The following is a 21805-nucleotide window of genomic DNA, read 5'->3' as shown; positions in this document are numbered from 1 at the left end:
GAATCAAGCGTGAGGTCCTCTAAGGAAAATTAGCAGTGAAGCTGAAAACAGCAACATGAAGAAACGATAACAGTACAGTACAAGAAAAAAGAAAACTAAACATGCAAAGAAACACTAAAAGTGTATCTTTTTTTCATATTATAGGTTACAGTGTAGACCTATCAGCGTGTTGAGAAGATAAGAGTAAGAAGGCAAGATATTGTTTTTGTGACAAATTGTGGTGAATATAAAGCTATATTTTGGGTTGTTTCTGTAGGTAATTAGGATTCATGGGCCAAGTGTGCATATTTGTGTCTTTGGACAAAAATTATTGTTAGAGTTTGGATTCAAGTCCAAATTTTCTCCAAAATTTTCTCCAAATTTTCCCCAGAACAAATAGTTATCCAATAAAGAAATCATACTTTGCTACACTAAAGGAAAGAGATGCTCTTGAACTAAAAACCTGACAAACAAAATTGTCATCTTTTCCCAGAGAAATGCAAAAGTGCAAACTGTCTTCATCTGTATAAACTGCATTCATCTATATAAAACATTAAAAAATAAAACAGAAAATGAGAACCCCAATAATTCAGCAAATGATCCCCCCCCAACAAACAATGGTTAGGTAGAAGGGATGGATAATTTAGCACTCCCTGTTGAATTAAACATTATTCTCCCTATATTCTGCTTCAGGCCAGAAGACATGGGAAGAAACTATGGAATATCAAAGCTTATAAGTATCATGTCTAAAGATGATATGAATTACTTCCACCCATATTTCATTGGCCAGAGCCAATTTCATGGCATTAACTAAATCCAGAGGACTGATTTACATGCTGAATACATACAAAGAAAAAAAAATAAAAATAAAAAACACAAGAACATACTATAGATAGTGGTGAGATCTAGCAGTCTCTCTTGTGGCATATTTAATGGCCTATTATTTGGCCAGCATGGTTCCATCAGGGTGGTGAGAATGAGTGTAATAAATGAAGTAAAGGAGAAAGGAAGGATTCAGAGCAAAATCAAACAGGAATCCCATTTAGATTTTTTTTCCTAATTGCAAAGATAATGAGCTCCCTTATGGAGAGAACTCAGATGAACATATAAGAGGACAAAGTCCTGATATGTTCCAAAACATGAGAATGAAAGCAAGTAACAGAAGTCACAAAGGAAATAATATAAAAGAAATATGGAGATTGGGGAAAAACAAAAACAAAAAACAAAGTCAACCTACAAGCCAAAGAATCCTTAGAAACAGTTTTCCTAAAAGGGAATATTAAGTTATTGCAAGTGATGCCAAAAGGCAAATTAAGATGTGGACGTAGAAATAATAACTGAATTATAATAAAATGATCCATTTGGTAACATTTTTATTGGAATCATTGGGGATAAAAAAACAACTAAAATGAACAGGAGAAAATGGGTGACTTCTTAAGAAGGAAGACAATGATTCAGACCAGTCCTTTAGGCTTTCCTTAATGAGCCATTACTGCACTAAAGAAAGCACTAGAACAAATAAATAAAACATAATTTCAACTCTCAAGAAACTCATAATTTAGTGGGTAGCCAATTCACTAAATCCCATTTAATGTTTTAGGCTTTTTACTAGCTATAGAGAACATAGCTCACTGGGGACACAAAGAAGGACATTATCAACTAATTTAATTAAGTATTCTATTGTCTCTGAAGACAAGAATAAAGTATATTCTATCTCCTGTAAACTTAAAAATATATTATTGGCTTGACTTTTATTTGTAGCTCTGTCATTAGTTCATTTAAATTTATTTTAAATAAATTTTCACCATTTGCCTCTTAACTTTTGATATTAAGGAATTATTGGACTCTATTTACTATATAATATTGCCTTTCATTTTCCTTAACCTCTTTATTCTCTTCCATTTCCCTTACTTTCTATATTGTACTGAAGTATTCAGTATATTATATTCAAAATTATACTGGATTATACTTAACAGTCTGGTCAAATCTTTTGTCCAATATCATGACAGAGTTCATGATCAATTATTGTGCTTACCAATATAGTTTAAGAATAAGATTGTATAGATATTTTTGACATATAATTCTTAAATTTAGTAAAGTGACTTTTGTTAAATGATTGTGTGCAATATCAGCATACAATTATTTATCTTTTTCCTCTAATCTGAGGTAACAAGAGAAAAATGTCTTAATAAATAGTATTGTGCCTCTTGTTGAGACATATGATGATTATATACTGAATCCCTTCCAGGTTAATTAAGCTCCAAGCACAGTATATTTAACAAATGCATCTGGTATTCAGGATTTTCAAGAATATTTTTCAAGATTATTTTCAAGAATAATCTCAGTAATGGGATGCTGACATAAGTTGATAATAATAAATATTTCATGGTTTTTAAAAATGACATTACAGCCCATTTACCTCATATGGAAAACTCATAAAACTCATAAATAGTTAAAACTCAATTATACTTGTCAAAATAAATTAATAAAGTGTTCTATTTTACACATATATTTTGTTCTATTTACCCAATTGCTTTTTAGCAATATCAGTATTTTACAGTATTTCTTTTTAACATTAACGCATCTAAAAGTCATTATTTTTAAATTTTGTGCCTAAGATTTTTATTGTAAATCCAGTGGTTGCTTTTTTTCCTAAAGCTTATTTTTATAAGTAGTCAAAATTGTTTTCAATATATTTGTAAAAGACAAAACTTATCCTAACGTTTAATGGGTCACTGTTTCTTTCACACTTGTATTAAGGGAGTTGTTGCTACTTCTGAAAATGAAAGTTATTTCTTTCATCTGAAAAATGAGATATTTTAAAATTGATTGAAATTCCACTAAAAATGAGAAGTCATCCAAAACAGATTAATGCCTGGTCTAGTTGCAATGCCATGATTTTGATAAAAACTTTTCCCTATTAACATGACATCAATACTTCCCATGTTAGAACTTAGATTGGGTGGTAATTATCCTAAACCTAAACCAGTTCTCAACAGAACTATAGTCAAAGCCTTGGATATAATGTAGTCCAATCCTTTTTTTTTAAATTTATTTATTTTGAGAGACAGAATGTGTGCAGGAGGGGCAGAGAGAGAGGGAGAGAGAGAGAATCCTAAGCAGGCCCTGCACTGCCAACACAAAGTCCCATGTGTGGCTCAAACTCACAAACCGTAAAATCATGACCTAAGCTGAAATCAAAAGTTGGACACTTAACCTACTGAGCCACCCAGACGCTCCTAGTCCAACCCTTTTATCTGTGAACTCGTATGTTAACAACACCTATGTATCACATAGAGCTCTGAAAATAATTTTTTCATTTTGATATGACCCAGTCACTTCCCTTTTAGTCCCACTTGTAAGTATAATTGCTTATCACTATTGGTATATCTAAATAGTAGAACATAAAATATAAATCTTTTTATGTTATGTCTCTGAGGCTCTCCCTTCTCAGAGTGAAGGTCAATGCACCTGCCGTGACCTAAGAGACTTTCATAATCTGGCTCTGTTTTTAATCTGTTCTCATCTGGGACCTTTGTGTGTTTATCCTGTCTTCTAGCCACACTCTTCTTCCTGCTCTTTGAAAACATCTGGCACATTATCTGCCTTAATCCTTGTTCTTACTCTCACCTCTCTGAGTATTCTTGATGTCTGCACAGCTGACTCCCTTACTTTCTTCCGGTTCTTCATTGAAAATCGCCTGCTCAGAAAGCCTTACCTGAAGTGTCAACAACCCTTCACTGACATTTCTTACCCTTCTTATGTTTCTCCTTAGCAGTTTGCACTTAATGACAACTGTTTAGTTTATGCCATTTATTTTCTTTGTCTCCCTCAAGAATGTAAACTTTGTAACAGCATGGGGTTTTGCTTTTCTGTTTATTACTCATGATATCCCCAGGGTACACTGCCTGACACCTGGTGCCTTCTCAATATACAGTATTGTTGACAAAATTAAAATCTCATATAACTTCACACCTGAAATATGTGTCTTAAAAATATATTTCAAAACTTGCAAAAGAGTCAGTGAATGCAATGTAAGACGACTTAATTTCTCTTTTTTCTTCCATTTAAATTTACATTTCATTAAACCACTTATAAATGCTCTCATTCTTTTGTGGTCAAAAACATCTCTTTTTTCACTTCATATTTATTGCAGAAACACTGAGAAGTTTCTACTGATGCTGTGGTCACTGTTGTTCAATTGTATTTTCTATTTCTTAGATGATTTTCCTCCAAGAATTCCAAGTGTTGGCAAAGCTTATTAGTAACTTAGGCGATTGTCTTTCCCAAACTCTTTTAGAGATTGATGTCATCATTATAATTAATGTATGTGGTTGAGAAAATTTAAGTGAAAAGAAATTTTATCTGAAAACTATAAAGTACTATTTCTGTCTTCCTGCTTGATCTCCCTTCTCTCACCTATACCAAAAATTTCATCAGAGAAAACCAGTATCAGAGAAAATAGCATACTATAGCACCACTGCAATCAAAAAGAAAAAAAAAAGCACACCTAAAAAAATGGGAATTTTAGCATCCTTAGTGAGCATGGTGTTCCTGATATGTCATAAATTCCCTGTCACTAGGAATGAAATGATATATTTGAATCATTTTGACCTCAATCTGTTGTGATGTGAGAGACAAGTAATTTACAATAAAATGTTTTCTATTAGAAAGATGTTTGGACTGTGTCTTATTGTAAGTCAAATTATTTTAAAATCAACCTAAAAATCCTAAATTCCATGATCATAATTAGTATAAAATTAATGGAAAGGAACAAAGTATAGGTTCAGCAAGAACCATCCTGAAAAAAATCACTGGAATTCAAGAAAACAGGTTTTTATAAAAGCAGCTATGATTATTTAACTTTTCTCTCTAAATAAGATATTTCCAAATGTATGAAAGAAAAATATTGAATTGCTAATCTAAAATGTATCTAAAGTTCCTTTTCAAAAAACAAACAACACCATGGCTATATGTCCTAAGCTTTAAACTCTTCCAAGTCAGAGAAATAATGTCTACTTTCGATGAGCAGTAACATATATATATATATATATATATATATGCACATATATATAATGTGTTATATATAATGTGTTATATATGTTATATGTTATATATATTAAATATATCCTCATTCCAATAATAAAAATGCAAATCAAAATTTTTAAAGATCACAAAGTTTGATAACAAGCTGTGTTGAGTGTCTGCAAAAAAATCCGCTCACACATTGCTGATATTGTATATGCTGCTGCACTCTCAATCATCAATAAGATGAATATTACTTTATGGGGGAGCCTGGGTGGCTCATTCAGTTGAGCCTCTGACTCTTGATTTCAGCTCAGGTCATGATCCCAGGGTCATGGATCAGGTCTCGTGTAGGGCTCCATGCTGAGCATAGAGCCTGCTTAAGATTTTTTCTCTCCCTCTGCCCCTCCTCCCCCACTCACACACTCTCTTGCTCTCTCTAAGATAAAACAAAGATGAATATAACTTCAAAAAAATAGGTACATACAGAACAAACTAGACAAGTAATCAGTTGCTTAATGTTAGTAAATGAATACAGAGAAATTCTTACACATGGGAGTGGAAAGCTTTATAGTGGACATTCTAAAAGGAAGACTTCAGATATGCCCTTGGTTGTAGGCTGTTGGCATGATGAAGCTGTGGGTGGGCTAACCAGAAGTGGGGCATCCTATGTGATTGGTCAGGAGATATGCCTGGATTTCTCTAGTTGATCTTAACTAGAAGTGGGAACAAAGTTTAGGGGAGCTGTCAGTTATTTAATTAAGTCCTGATGTTTAGGTCTTATTGTTACACGGGTTATGCTTGGCTTCTTAGAGTCATTGCTACAGACAGTGATTGGACTTCCCATGATCTGACTTGCAGATAGTAGGCTAGGATCCCGGGCTTGTTATTGAAGGTAATGGATTTGTTTCCTGGGCTGGTTGTTGCAGATTGTGGGCCAGAGATGTCTTTTTACATGTGGTCTGGTATGTGTCCATTTGTATATTCAATCTTTAACCACATATTGGAAAACACGTGGAGCAGATCGGAAACCAAACAGGAGGCTAAAGCCCCAAGCCTTTATTTTTATTTATTATTTATTTTTAAAATTTTTATGTACATATGTATGTATTTATTTATTTACTTAACGTTTTAATTTACATCCAAGTTAGTTACCATACAGGGCAATAATGATTTTAAGAGTAGATTCCAGTGATTCATCCCCTATGTATAATACCCATTGCTCATCCCAACAAGTGCTTCCTTAATGTCCCTTACCCATTTAGTCCATTCTTTCGCCCACAACGCTTCCAGCAACCCTCAATTTGTTATCTGTATTTAAGAGTCTCTTACGTTTGTCCACCTCCTTGTTTTTATATTATTTTTGCTTCCCTTCCCTTATGTTCATCTGTTTTGTGTCTTAAAGTCCTCATATGGGTGAATTCCTATGATATTTGTTTTTATCTGACTGGCTAATTTCGCTTAGCATAATACTCTCCAGTTCCATCCACGTAGTTGCAAATGGCAAGATTTAATTCTTTTTGATTGCCGAGTAATACTCCATTGCATATACATAACACATCTTCTTTATTCATTCATTCATTCATCTGTCGGTGGACATTTGGGCTCATTCCATACTTTGGCTATTGTCTGTGGCGTTGCTATGAACATTGGGGTGTATGTGCCCTTTCAAAACAACACACTTGTATCCCTTGGATAAATAGTACTGTAATTGCTGGGTCGTAGGGTAGTTGTATTTTTAATTTTTCGAGGGACCTCCTACTGTTTTCCAGAGTGGCTACACCAGTTTGCATTCCTACCAGCAGTGCAAATGAGATCCTCTTTCTTCGCATCCTCGTCAACATCTGTTGTCTGAGTTGTTAATTTTAGTCATATTGACTGGTGTGAGATGCTATCTCATCGTGGTTTTAATTTGTATTTCCCTGAGGATGAGTGATGTTAAGAATTTTTTCATGTGTCTGTTAGCCATCTGGATGTTTTCTTTGGAGAAGTGTCTGTCTATTCATGTATTTTGCCCATTTATTCACTGGATTATTTGTTTTTTAGGTGTTGAGTTTGGTTAAGTTCTTTATAGATTTTGGATACTAACTCTTGATCTGATATGTCATTTGCAAATGTCTTCTTCCATTCTGTCAGTTGCTTTTTAGTTTTGCTGATTATTTCCTTCGCTGTGCAGATTTTTATTTTGATGAGGTCCCAATAGTTCGTTTTCGCTTTTGTTTCCCTTGCCTCCAGAGACGTGTTGAGTAAGAAGTTGCCATGGCCGAGATCAAAGAGATCGTTGCCTGCTTTCTCCTTAGAATTTTGGTGGCTTCCTGCCTTACATTTAGATTTTTCATCCATTTTGAGTTTATTTATGTGTATGGTGTAAGAAAGTGGTCCAGGTTCATTCTTCTGCATATCACTGTCCAGTTTTCCCAGCACCATTTGCTGAAGAGACTGTCTTCATTCCATTGAATATTATTTCCTGCTTTGTCAAAGATTAGTTGACCATACATTTGTGAGCCCATTTCTGGGCTCTCTCTTCTGTTCCATTTATCTGTCTGTTTTTGTACCAGTACCATATTGTCTTGACGATTACAGCTCCTTAATACAGCTTGAAGTCTGGGATCGTGATGCCTCCAGCTTTGGATTTCTTTTTCTTTTTCAGGATTGCTTTGGCTATTTGGGGTCTTTTCTGATTCCATACAAATTTTAGGATTGTTTGTGCTATCTCTGTGAAGAATGCTGGTGTTATTTTGATAGGGATTGCATTGAATATGGAGATTGGTTTGGGTAGTATTGACATTTTAACAGTATTTGTTCTTCCAATCCATGAGCATGGAATATTTTTTCATTTTTTATGTCTTCTTCAATTTCTTTCATGAGCTTTTTATAGTTTTCAATGTATCGATTTTTCACCTCTTGGGTAGGTTTATTCCTAGGTATTTTATGGTCTTGGTGCAATTGTAAATGGGATCCATTCCTTTATTTCTCTTTCTGTTGCTTCATTATTGATGTTTAGGAATGTAACTGATTTCTGTGCATGATTTTATATCCTACTACTTTGCTGAATTCATGAATCAGTTCTAGGAGTTTTTTTGGTGGAATCTTTTGGGTTTTCCATATAGAGTATCATGTCATCTGAGAAGAGTGAAAGTTTGTCTTCTTCCTTGTCGATTTGGATGCTTTTTATTCCTTTGTGTTGTCTGATTGCTGAGGCTATGACTTCGAATACTATGTTGAATAAAAGTGGTGAGAGTGGACATCCCTGTCTTATTCCTGACCTTAGGGGGAAAGCTCTCAGTTTTTCCCCATTGAGGATCATATTAGCAGTGGGCCTTTCATATACGGCTTTTATGATTTTGAGGTATGATCCTTCCTACTTTCTTGAGGGTTTTTATCAAGAAAGAACTCTGTATTTTGTCAAATGCTTTCTCTGCATCTATTGAGAAGATCATGTTGTTCTTGTCCTTTCTTTTATTGATGTAATGTATCACACTGATTGTTTTGTGGATACTGGACCAACTCTGCATCCTGGGTATAAGTCCCACTTGGTCATGGTGAATAATTCTTTTAATGTATTGTTGGATCCAGTTTGGCTTGTATCTTGTTGATGATTTTTGCATCCATATTCATCAAGGAAATTAGTCTGTAGTTGTCCTATTTAGTGGGGTCTTTGTCTGGTTTTGGAATCAATGTAATTCTGGCTTCATAGAATGAGTATGGAAGTTTTCAAGCCCAAATTCTTTAACTCTAGTCTAGCCCAGTGAATTTCAGCTGATCTTCAGATATATGAATATGGGAATATTTGGTTAGTGTTTTAATTTCTGAGTTTTAGAGTAGTTTTCTAAAAGTAATATTGTGACGGGGGCACCTGGGTGGCGCAGTCGGTTAAGCGTCCGATCAGCTCAGGTCACGATCTCGCGGTCCGTGGGTTCGAGCCCCGCGTCGGGCTCTGGGCTGATGGCTGAGCCTGGAGCCTATTTCCGATTCTGTGTCTCCCTCTCTCTCTGCCCCTCCCCCATTCATGCTCTGTCTCTCTCTGTCTCAAAAATAAATAAACGTTAAAAAAAATTTAATAAAAGTAATATTGTGACAAGAGTGGAGTAAATAAATAGTCTCAGTCCTAGGTACCTGCATCCAGGGTCAACAGATATACAGCCTTTTGAAAGATTAGAGAGCATCCAAAAAGAAAATCACCTACGTTCATTTGACCAGCACCGTGTACTAGGTAACATAAAAGCACAGGCTTCAGAGCTAGCCTTGCTGGGTTTCCTTATTCTTTATTGAGTATCTGTCGTGTGCATGGTCTTAGTCTAAGCACTGAGGATATAGTCATGGTCAAAGCAGATAAGATCACTGTTTTCTTGTTTATGCAGTCCTGGAAGAGTAAAAAAGTTAACAGGAAAATTGAACAAAGAATATAATTGTAAATTATAACAAAGTAAATGAAGATAACAAGGGCAATGACATAGAGACTAAATTCTAATCAAACTTCATTATTTTTTAGCAAGTTACTTAATATAAACTTAGTTTCCTGTAATATGTGCATTATGACCCACTTGGTTGTATAGCTTACGTAAATTATTTATAACACCTGACACGACACACGGTATGCTTTTAATCAATGAGATGGTGATGATGATGATGATGGTGATGATGAAAACTCCATCTATTAAGAGTGTGGTCAAATTCAGTCCATTGAATTGAAACAGTGCAAGTCAGTTCTTTTTTTTTTTATTAAGTACGTAGCAGCAATAAAAGGCGCAGCATAAGGAATATCGTCAATGATATTGTAATAGTGATGTAACAGAACTTTGTGGTAAACATACCAGAATGTGTAATTTTGCCAAAGTTGTACTTTGCCAAAGTTATCACTAAGTTGTACACCTTAAACTAATTTAATATTGTGTGCCACCTATACTCAAATAAAAATAAATAAATAACAGATTAAAAAGTATGATAATGAAGAAAATGGGCTCCACAGAATCTGTTGGGATATTGTTGTAATAGTCCAGGTGAAAAAGTTAAAGCGGTGTCAAAGAGGATGGGGAGATATGGATAAATGTAACAATATTTAGAAGCTAAATTGACACAATTTAATAATTTACTGCAGATGAAGTAGACAGGGTAAAGATAAAGGATTAATGAAACTACCAAGGTTTTACCTCCACAGCATGTTGGGATATTGGTAGTATTCAGTGAGATAGAAAATACAAATGAGAATTTGGAGGACACAGTTAATTACTTTTAAACATTCCATTTGAGGTTCTGTGTTTATTCAGACAGAGATACTCAACAGGAACTTCAGGATTTATCTAGAGTTTTGTAAGAAATTTTGCATTGATACAGTGATTTTGAAATCAATTGCATGTAAATTGATAGTAGATGTATAAAATAATAGAAAAAATCTATCTATCATCTATCATCTATCTATCTATCTATCTATCTATCTACTATCTATCTATCTTTCTATTTAGATCTCTGGTTCCTGGTACAGAACTCCTAAAACCCTTGACATTTCCTAGGTTACAAGAGCACTAAGGGAATCTTTTATTCAAATATCTGCTCTTTGACCCTGGTTTCTGACAAGGAACTCCTAAATCTGTTGTAACTTCATGGGGGATAGAAACGTCTTTTGTATCCTAATGAGGCAACTTCTAGTGGACTCCTGGATAGATTAAGAATAAGGACTGGTCACCAGAAAGATCAAGCCATAATTAGAAGCTCCAGGAGGAGAAGAAGGGCTCAAGAGTGAGTTAATGATGGATCATGTTGTAATGAAGCCTCCATAAATATCTCTAAAATAAGGGTGTGGATAGCTTCCAGATTGGGTAAGACACTCATGTGTTGGGAAAGTCATGCACCCAAACTCCATGGAAACAGAAGCTCCTATGCCTGGGAGCTTTCCAGACCTTGCTCTATGTATCTCTTCACCTAGCTGTTCATCTGTATCCTTTATCATATTCTTTTTTAAATATAATAAATCAGTAAGCACAAATGTTTTTCTGAGTTTTGTGAGTCATTCTAGCAAATTATCAAACCCAAGAAGGGAATCAGAAGAACTATGATTTATAGCTAGTCTGTCAGAATTACAGGGGACAGTCTTATATTTGTAACTGGCACCTGGAAGGAGGAGCAGGTAGATAGTGTCAAAACTGAGTTAAATTGTAGGATCTCAGCTGATGTCAGAGATTTGCTGGCTGTATGGAAAACCCCAATATCTGGGGTCAAGAAGTGAAGTGAAGCATGCTGTGCTTTGAGGGAAAGGAGAAACACAAAAGTGTTTTCCTTATACAGAGAGTTATGGACATAATAAACACTTGGAAAGTTAAAGAAGAGAAAATACTTTGAGAAATATGTAGATGACAACAGGGAAAGATGCATGTAATAATGATAAGGTGAAAGAGTGTCAAATGAAGATGAAAAGCCCAGTATGTTAAGTTTTGAAGCATCACCATTGGATACAAAGCTAAGAAGATCACTAATAGCTCTTTAAAGAATAATTTTATACTAGAATATGTATGAAAGGCAGGCTATAGTGGGTTGAGATGTCATTCAGACTTAGGATATAGAAAAAAATAGGTAAAAATTGCTCTTTAGGGAAGTTTGGCAATGCAAAGGTAAAGGATAGGAGTGAATGAAATAGGCACAGTGAAATAGAAATAAAGAACTTTCGGGTGTTGAGAGGGAGTTGCACACATGGTTGATGAGGGACAAGAAGCAGTACAGTGATTGGAGCTGCGTGAGCAATTAAGCATGGTTCCTGGGAAGCTGGAGGAAATGAGCAGGCTCTCATATAAGCCTCAGATTTAGTACTTAAATGTACTTAGATATGTACTACATTTAAGATGTAGTAGTATTGGGCTCTATGCTGAGCATGGAGCCTGCTTGGGATTCTCTCTCCCTCTCTTCCTCTCCCCCAACTCATGCGTGAACACTCTTTCTCTCTCAAAATAAATAAATAAGCATTATACAAAAGAAAATATCTGGTTTATGCCAAAATCACTTAACTCAGTTTAATTCTAATATATACAGATGTTTACACTTATAGTTTATAATTATTTATTGCATAATTAATCATTTTCACTCATATATAGCAAAGATGAATGTGCTTCAGTGTAACTGTTATAATAATTATTCCAGGGGTGCATGGTGGCCCAGTGGGTTAAGCTGCCGACTCTTAATCTCCACTCAGGTTGTGATCTCATGGATCATGAGTTTGAGCCCTGTGTGGGGCTCTGCACTGACGGCATAGATCCTGCTTGGGATTCTGGCCCCCTGTCTCTCTGCCCCTCCCCTGCTTGCTCAATATCTCTCTCTAAAAATAAATAAAAGTAAACAAAAAATCTTAAAAAAATAATTTATCCATAAAAATTAATTTTAAAATATGTACTATAATTCAGTATTTATTCTATTCCAAAAATTAATATCAAAATTATATTTTAGTATTGTATAATATCAACTATAATTTTTTCTAGATATGTATATCAGATTTATATTGGGCATTCTGAATAATCCTAATTTAACCATATACATTTCCTGGAATGTATTCAAATCCAATGAGAAAGGAAAAACCTATGGACAAATTGGTCTTCTGTACTCATTTCTCAGTGTTAAGTTTGTGGCAAACTCTGGGTTAGCACACACACACACACAAATTCTTTAATCTGCCTACAGCCTCCTCCTTACATTCAGATACTACAGAAAAAGCTGAGCCCCAAAACTTTGTTTGTTATAGATCATCTTGTTAGTTATTCTTTACATCCATTGATCCATTTATAGATAAGCACGCATTATCTTCCTGAAAATGAAACCCAAAGAAGTCTTCAAGTAAAATCAGACAAACAGAAGTTCAAGTTCTGGTGTCAAAGTAACATTTGTAAATTCCAGATTTAAGAAAAAGTTTGAAGGCACTGGGGACTGACCAAAAGCAGGCATAAATTGGAATGATGTATCCATGAGAGATGGAAACTATACTATATGAGATCCACATTTATGTGAATTTTACTTGAGGATAGTCTCCAAATTTTGAAGACTAATGTAGCTATAATCCAAACAAAAAAAATCTGCTATGGGTGGGAATGCAAGCTGGTGCAGCCACTCTGGAAAACAGTAGGAGGTTCCTCAAAAAATTAAAAATAGAACTATCCTATCACCTAGCAATTGTCCTAATAGGTATTTATCCAAGGGATACAGGTGTGCTGTTTCAAAGGGACATATGCACCCCAATATTTATAGCAGCACTATCGACAATAGCCAAAGTATGGCAAGAGCCCAAATGTCCATCGATGGATGAATGGATAAAGAAGATGTGGTATATATATACAATGGAGTATTGCTCGGCAACCAAAATGAGTGAAATCTTACCATTTGCAAATACGTGGATGGAACTGGAGGGTATTATGCTAAGCATAATTAGTCAGTCAGAGAAAGTAAAAAATCATATGACTTCACTCATATGAGGACTTTAAGAGACAAAACAGATGAACACAAGGGAAGGGAAACAAAAAAATATAAAAACAGGGAGGGGTACAAAACATAATAGACTCTTTAATATGGAGAACAAACAGAGGGTTACTGAAAGGGTTGTGGGGGGGGGTGGGCTAAATGGGTAAGGGGGCATTAAGGAATCTACTCCTGAAATTATTATTGCACTACATGCTAATTTGGATGTAAATTGAAAAAAGTAAAAAAAAAATCTGCTGTGGGTAAATTTTTTTTTTTATTTTTTTCAACGTTTTATTTATTTTTGAGACAGAGAGAGACAGAGCATGAACGGGGGAGGGGCAGAGAGAGAGGGAGACACAGAATTGGAAGCAGGCTCCAGGCTCTGAGCCATCAGCCCAGAGCGCAATGCGGGGCTCAAACTCACGGACCGCAAGATCGTGACCTGAGCTGAAGTCGGCCGCCCAACCGACTGAGCCACCCAGGCGCCCCTGCTGTGGGTAAAATTTAAACAAAATGTAATGGGAGCCATGGATCATATAATTAAGTCTGGGGCTAACATAGCTTGTAAAAATTTAGAGGGAGAGCCCAAGATAGGAAGAAGCATGAAGATTTTATAAATGTTTGTGTAAACTATGCATAAATTCTTGAAAGACACCTGAATGACATATGCAGAGGGTTCTCCAAGGGTTCCAGCAGACACATCCACTGGAGACATTAAAAAGGTTGAGCAGGAATTTCAGCTCCTGTTAGCTACTTTTGAATAGGGATGGAGTTCATAAATTAAGTGTAGCTAAAGTTGAAAATTTACTAAAATGAGAATAAAAATTCTTCAGTGAAAGATAACAGAATTATTAGGAGCTCTACAATGCATTATCCACAATATAGAGTATGCAACTAAAAATAAGAGAAACATGAAGAAAGAGGAAATATAGACCAATAGACAAGAGAAAAATAAGTAAGTAGAGGCTGAAAAAAATTACAGAGGTTAGAATTAACAGAAGGTGGTTTTAAGCAGTGTTATAAACATGTTCAAGGACCTAAAGCAAAATACTGTCAAAATGAGTAGAGAGATGGGGAAGAATCCCTGGGAGAAAAAAAAACAAACTATAAAAAGTACAAATTCTTAAAGTAAAAACTATAATATCTAAAATTTAAAATGTACTACATGAGCTTTACATCATGTTGAAAAATTAAAAGGAAATATACTTTAGAAGATAAATTAATAGAAACTAATCTGCTATGACCAATGGAAAAAAAAGATGGATGGCAATAAAGTGATAATGTGTTGAGTCATATGTGGGAAAATATCTGGTGGTATACCAAATGTGTAATTAGAGCTATAGGAGGAAAGGAGAGAGAATAAAGCAAAAGCAACCGAAAAAAATTAATAGTTTAAAATCTCTCACCATTGAGGAAAAGTATAAACTTACAATTCCAAGAAGTTTAACAGACTCATAACATGATAATTCAAAGAATTATGAACACACCTATGAACAATGTAGACAAACTGTCGAAAATTTAAAAAAAATTAAACACTTAAGTGCAGCCAGAGAAAAATACCAATGTATTACCTAAAGGAAATTAACAACACAAAGTAAAGCTGGCCTTTCTTCAGAAATAAGGGGACCAGAAGACAATAAAATAACATTTTTAAGATGAGAAATGAAGATACTTCAAATAAGAAAAAACTATGATAATCTGGTAGGAGAGCATATATGTTTTAGACTAAAGGTAAACAGCAACAGGAAAATTTTGGATCCAGACTAAAAATATGAAGAGAAACAAATCTAAAATATGGGAAAATGAAGAGATTATCCTTCTCTTAAAAATCCAATTTATTTGTTAGAAACACAAGTAAGTAATGTCAACTTTAAAAAACTGAATTACAGAGCTCAGTATGTGAAGTATATCAAAGTAAGGGAATTAGAACTAGGGAGGAAGTGAATATAGTGTTGCAGAGTACTTCTACTTTATCTCATTTGGTACAGGAGTAACTCTATCTCCTTTGTGATGGTTTAAGATGCTTGTGCTAATCCTTACTCCAAGCACTAAAAGTTATATAAAGCAGAATAACTAAAATCCCATCGGGTAAATAAAATTAAATCCTAGGGGGAATAAAAGAGTATTGCATCCACCTACAATAAGTCACGAAGGAAGGAAATATAAGAACCAAAAACATATGGGATAAATGGAAAACAGACAAAAATGGTTAAGCTAAACCCAATAGGGTTTGATTTTTCTTTAAGTGAAAATGGAAGAAAAATCCAATTAAAAGGAAATTTTCAGGAAAGATAAAACAGAAAAAAAATGCATGGTTTCTAACTTAAGGTAAAAACAATTATTTTAGGGGTGCCTGGGTGGCTCAGTTGGTTAAGTATCTGACTTCTGCTCAGGTCATGATCTCACAGTTGTGAGCTGTCCTGTCAGCTCAGAGACTGAAGTCTGCTTCAGATTGTGTGTCTCCCTCTATCTCTCTGCCCCTCCCCCACTCATGCTCTGTCTCTGTCTCTCACAAATAAATAAATGTTAAAAAAATTTAAAACAGTTATTTTAAAAGTAAAACAATAAGAAAAGATATACCATGTGGAAAAAAAATAGCCCAGTGTCCATCAACTGATGAATGTATAAAGATGTGGTTTATATATATACAATGGAGTATTACTCAGCCATCAAAAAGAATGAAATCTTGCCATTTGCAATGACATGGATGAACTTAGAGGATATAATGCTGAATGAAATAAGTCTGTCAGAGAAAGGCAAATACCATATGATTTCACTCATATGTGGAATTTAAGAAACAAAACAAATGAGCAAAGGGAAAGAAAAGAGAGAAGCAAACCAAGTAACAAACTCTTAACTAAAGAGAACAAACTGAAGGTTACCAGAGGGGTGGGTGTGGGGATATGGGTTAAATAGCAGTAGGGATTAAGGGGTGCACTTGCTGTGATGAGCACCGGATATTGTATGGAAGTGTTGAATCACTACATTATACACCTGAAACTAATATGACACTGTATGTTTGTTAACTAAATGGAATTTAAATAAAAACTTAAAAAAGAAACACATGGAAAACTACAAAGCTGTGTTAATACATGTCAGCTAGTCTAAGCAAATAGTATAATGCAGGTATAGTGGGAAATTTGATAACAATAAAACATCAGAAAGGCATAACAATTATAAACATGTATGCATCTGATAAGTTCTTCAAAACCTATGAAATAAAAGCTAACAAAACTTGAGAAAACAAGAAGATTTTAGCTCTTAGTTATTATTCAGGACAAAACCAATGGAAAATAGAAAATAGACAATAAAAAATACACAGACAAAAGTTGGTAGATCTAAATATGATAATATCAGTGAAAACATACATGAAAATAGAATAAACACTCGTATTAAAAGAAGAGATTATCTAACTTTATACCAAAATCTATAAATATTGCTGAGATAAATTAAAGAGGAGCTAAATAAATGTAGAGATATACAACTTTTCTAAATTGTAAGATCAATACTCTAAATATATCATTTCTAGCCAAATTGATCTATAGACTTAACCACTTCCATTCATAATCTCAGAAGTTTGATGTAGACATTAATCCTGACTACAGCATTTTATGGAAAAACAAAAGGACATAGCATATCTAGAACAATTTTTAAAAAGGAGAACAAAGTTGTAAGACTTCTATTGCCTAATTTCAAGAGTTATTTCAGTCTAAATAATGAAGTAGGTGTGCCTGGGTGGCTTAGTCAGTTAAGCATCCAACTTTGGCTCAGGTCATGATCACGGTTTGTGAGTTTGAGTCTCACGTTGATTCTATGCCTCCCTCTCTCTCTGCCCCTCTTGTGCACTCTCTCAAAAAATAAACAGTAAAAAAATAAATAAATAATGATATAAGTACAGTATTGACAGAACAGAATAGGGATTCCAGATCCCTATAGATCAATGTATATAATATATAGATCAATTTATATAAAATCAATTTTTTCGTTCTTGGGTCTAAGATAATTCAAGGAATGATATAGTAGCCTTTCTTACAAATTGGATGGATTTATTATACATTATATTTAATGGGAAAAATTAACACTAACACCACACTCAGAAATAATTAAAGGTGGATATTAGAAATAAACAAAGTGTGTGTAAATATAAATCTCCCATTGAGTAGGAAGAAAAAGAAAGAAGGGAGCGATATTGCAAAAGTGAAAAAAGATGTAAACATTAAGTATGAAAGCAGTTACATGGCATTTACAGCTTTAGTCTGTAAATATCCTCCTCATGAATATAAGAAAAATATATCCATAATTAACAAATAATTCGTTTCATGTAGCCTTTAAATGTTTGCTTCAGATATTGCTGAGTGTAGTCAGTTTACTGCTGCATTGAGTAATATTAGCCAAGTCACTTCCTGGAACAGCTGCTATGGATAAAAAAGCCTCTGCTAAGAATTTTTAGTTTTTCCTATACTTCCTGTTGGCTTTTTTGATGTGTGTGTAAAATATTCCTATAGAAAAATTCAAAATAACCTGATGTCTAACTTTGAATATGGTTCAATACCTAGTGAATTAAATATTTAAAAATACTTAATTGCTTAATTCTATATAGTAATTATTAAGAAAATTACTTTTAGCACTTTTAGTGTGTTTATTTTGTTACATAAATATCTTCTTACTCATTACTTGAGAAATATGCTGTGAAGATACTGAATTTTTAGATATGTAACACTACTCAAGATTTTTCCCAATTCTTCAATCTGGGATTGACTCACAAAGGCAGGTAATGGCTTTTACAGTTATGTCAACTGTGTCTTGATCTTTGAATGCTATTTGCCATCTGCTATCCATATCCCTAGACACTACTGAACTCTAGCCTTTATTTGGACTTGGTAATACCATATCCTGAGAAATGAGGTCCTACTAGACTTTTAACATATTGGAAAAATATAGAATGCGAAAGCATATTCCTTAGATGAGAAAGTTATAAGAACAAAGTAAAAAAAAAATCTTTCACTATCTTTATTATTCATTTACATCATGTCAACACCAATATTGGCTCTGTATGTATAAATTGCTCTAATATAAATTGATCACCTGTGGGCCTGTTTGACAGATATCATACAAAGTGTATAGGGAAATAAATACATTCCTGAAAAGATAGGGTATAGCTGAGAGCAGTTAAAAAAAATGTTCCAGAAAAAGTAGGGATAAAGCATGGTAGAAAAAAGAAAAAGATCCATAAGAATGATAAAGAACAAATTTGCGATGGAACATGCGTGATAGTGTCATGATTGTAAACCAGAATAAATGGGATGTGTTAGAGAATACCTCCCCAACACTGACAAGATTTCAGAGTAGAAGCAAAATATCAGTGCAGGACATAGAGCCATCTTAGCAGTGTTTAAAAGATGCGTCGTAGTACAGGCAGATAAAGAAATGAACATGAGAAATTATTGGAGCTAGCCTCTAGTATGGACATGACCAGGACATGTTAAAAAGTACAATGATAACAATAACAAAATTGACAAAATAGTGACCCGACTTCCCTTTGTATACTTGACAAGCTGCAGGATATTTAGGGTAGTTATAATTAAAATTAAAATTGTCATTTTTTATGGCTAGCTAAAGCATTTAGATAGAGATGCACAATAAACTGAGAAGACCTGATCTTAGAAAACCCAAACTTAGTTTGTCCATTTTTATAGTTTCGTTTATAAGGAACACTTTTTTTTTTAACTGACTTTCTTCTTCCACTTGTCAAGGTTTGACCCAGGGGTAACAACTTTCATCTATTTCCAGGAATATGCATGTGTGAATACACAGCAGATTTTCACAGTATCCCACACACTGCATCAGGAAGGTGCAGGGTAGAACAGTAATTGTCAGTTGTCCTCACAGGTCCTACTCTGTCCTCACAGGTTTTAGTGTTCCCTTTCTTTCCTTCTTTCCACGTCCAGACTTTTTCCAGAGTGCCTATGGGATTGTGGGATTGACCGATTACAATTTCAAGCCTCCTACCACAAAGGAGTAAGAGCCTTCCATAAACCTCTGTACTAGCACACATCCACAATTTAGATTGTGAGCAACTTTTCTTTGACTTTTTAATTATCATCTTAAAATCTTTTCTTCCCAGTCACCTCACAATTATAGGGCTTCTTTTCACAGAAAGCCTTATTTCATATCATTCATAATTGTTGAATTGACCTGACCAAACCCAAATGACAAAGATCCTAATTATAAAAATTATAAGAATAAAACAAAGATGTATCTAGTTACTTGGTTGACCCATAATACAAGATTTGGGTAACTGCCAGATAATAAATAGCAATGAATTATTTATTTATTGCCTAATAAATAAACAGTATGATGTTTATATGCCCAGAATCCCATATAGTTGAGCAACAAGTTACACAAAAAGAACAAAATATGTATTGGATATTATGAAGACTGACATCATTGTGCCAATAATTTAGAGTCATTTCTGTTCCATTAAATGTGGAAAGGAACAAGATGAAAGAAGGCAAAAGGCCAGTCTGCTCTTCTCTCTGCTTTGAAAGAAAGTGTGCCAGGGTAAGTGGATGAGACCATAAAGAAACTAAAAGCAAATAAGGAATCCATCTGTATGCCTTGTCTATAATGAAAAAGCACACACTTGGGGTGTCCTGTTATGGATATCAGAAAGAAAGCAGGAGGATTTATCTGAGAACAAGTGGCAAAAGAAAGAAAAAATCCAGTTTAATGGCAGACACCGACAAGACATGTAAATCCGAGGGTGGCATGCAGAAAGCCTAACCGAAATTTTATTCTGAAGGCTCTATCGAATACAACCTTCTCAAATTTTAATGGGTATATGCATCACTTTGGGTTCTTGTTAAAATACATATTCATAGTCAGTAGATGTGGGATATGACCTAGGTTTCTGCATCTCTACAAGCTCCTAGGTGATTCTGATGTTGTAGGTCTGTGGATAGCATATTGTTTAGCAAGGATCGTATAAAAATTAGTTATAACCAAGAAAAAGAGAAGCATACACTTGCAAGGAAGACATACAAATAACCAAATACAACCAAATGAGTCAACAACTTTAGAAAGATGACCTTTTACTAAATAAATATGGCAATTTCAAATTACTTTATAGATTAATTATAATCAGCTACAATTTTAATAAATGTATCACAAAACAAAGAAAAGAATGTAAAATATATTAAAATATTTTTTAAAAGATAAAACAAGGAGGGGCGCCTGGGTGGCTCAGTCGGTTGAGCGTCCGACTTCAGGTCAGGTCATGATCTCATGGTTTGTGAGTTCGAGCCCCGTGGTGGGCTCTGTGCTGACAGCTCAGAGCCTGGAGCCTGCTTCGGATTCTGTGTCTCCCTCTCTCTCTGCTCCTCCCCCGCTCCCACTCTGTCTCTCTCAAAAATAAATGAACGCCAAAAAAAAAAAAAAAAGATAAAACAAGGAAACACCAAGGCTAAATATTGTCTCATCAGAATATGGTATGTTACCTAAAAGAATACATTTGTTCTTAGATGGATCAACTGTATATTATAAGTCAATTATCCTCATTTAATTTATATAGTAATTCTAACCAAAGTCAGTGAGGTTTTCACAGACTTAGTCAAGACTTAAATATCACTTAGAATAAAAAATTAAAAAGAAGTTTTAAAAATATTAAAAAGAAAATTTACCATGCATTAAAATCTACAGGGTATAAAATAATAAAACTGTCTATACTGACATGGGAGTAGATAGATAAACTGAACATAGTAAAAATTCCAGAATGAGATACAAATATATGTTAGAAAACATAATACAATAAAGGTGACATTAAAAAAAACTACATGTAAAATAAAGCAATTTAATGAATCATGCTACCAGTATAATGCATAATTTTTAAGCAGTATGCCACATATGCCAACACAAAGTTTAAGTTTAAAAAAAATTTTTTTTTAACATTTTATTTATTTTTGAGACAGAGAGAGACAGAGCATGAACGGGGGAGGGGCAGAGAGAGAGGGAGACACAGAATCGGAAGCAGGCTCCAGGCTCTGAGCCATCAGCCCAGAGCCCGATGCGGGGCTCGAACTCACGGACCGTGAGATCGTGACCTGAGCTGAAGTTGGACGCTTAACCGACTGAGCCACCCAGGCGCCCCACAAAGTTTAAGTTTTTTAAAAGCAACCATAAAAAGGATGCCTGGGTGCCTCAGTCAGTTGAGTGTCTGACTCTGACTATGTAATTTTACAAATAATCACTGGAAGTCTGAGAACTAAGAATTTTTTTGGCATCTCTTGTCTGGATTAAAGTGGATTCTTCAGAGTCCTAGGTAATATGCCAGTCCATTTAAAAATAGGAGGTGTCAACTGGAAAATGTCCA

This window comes from Acinonyx jubatus, chromosome B3 (assembly GCF_027475565.1).
Source record: "Acinonyx jubatus isolate Ajub_Pintada_27869175 chromosome B3, VMU_Ajub_asm_v1.0, whole genome shotgun sequence".
NCBI classification, from domain to species: domain Eukaryota; kingdom Metazoa; phylum Chordata; class Mammalia; order Carnivora; family Felidae; genus Acinonyx; species Acinonyx jubatus.
This window is presented reverse-complemented; position numbering follows the sequence as displayed.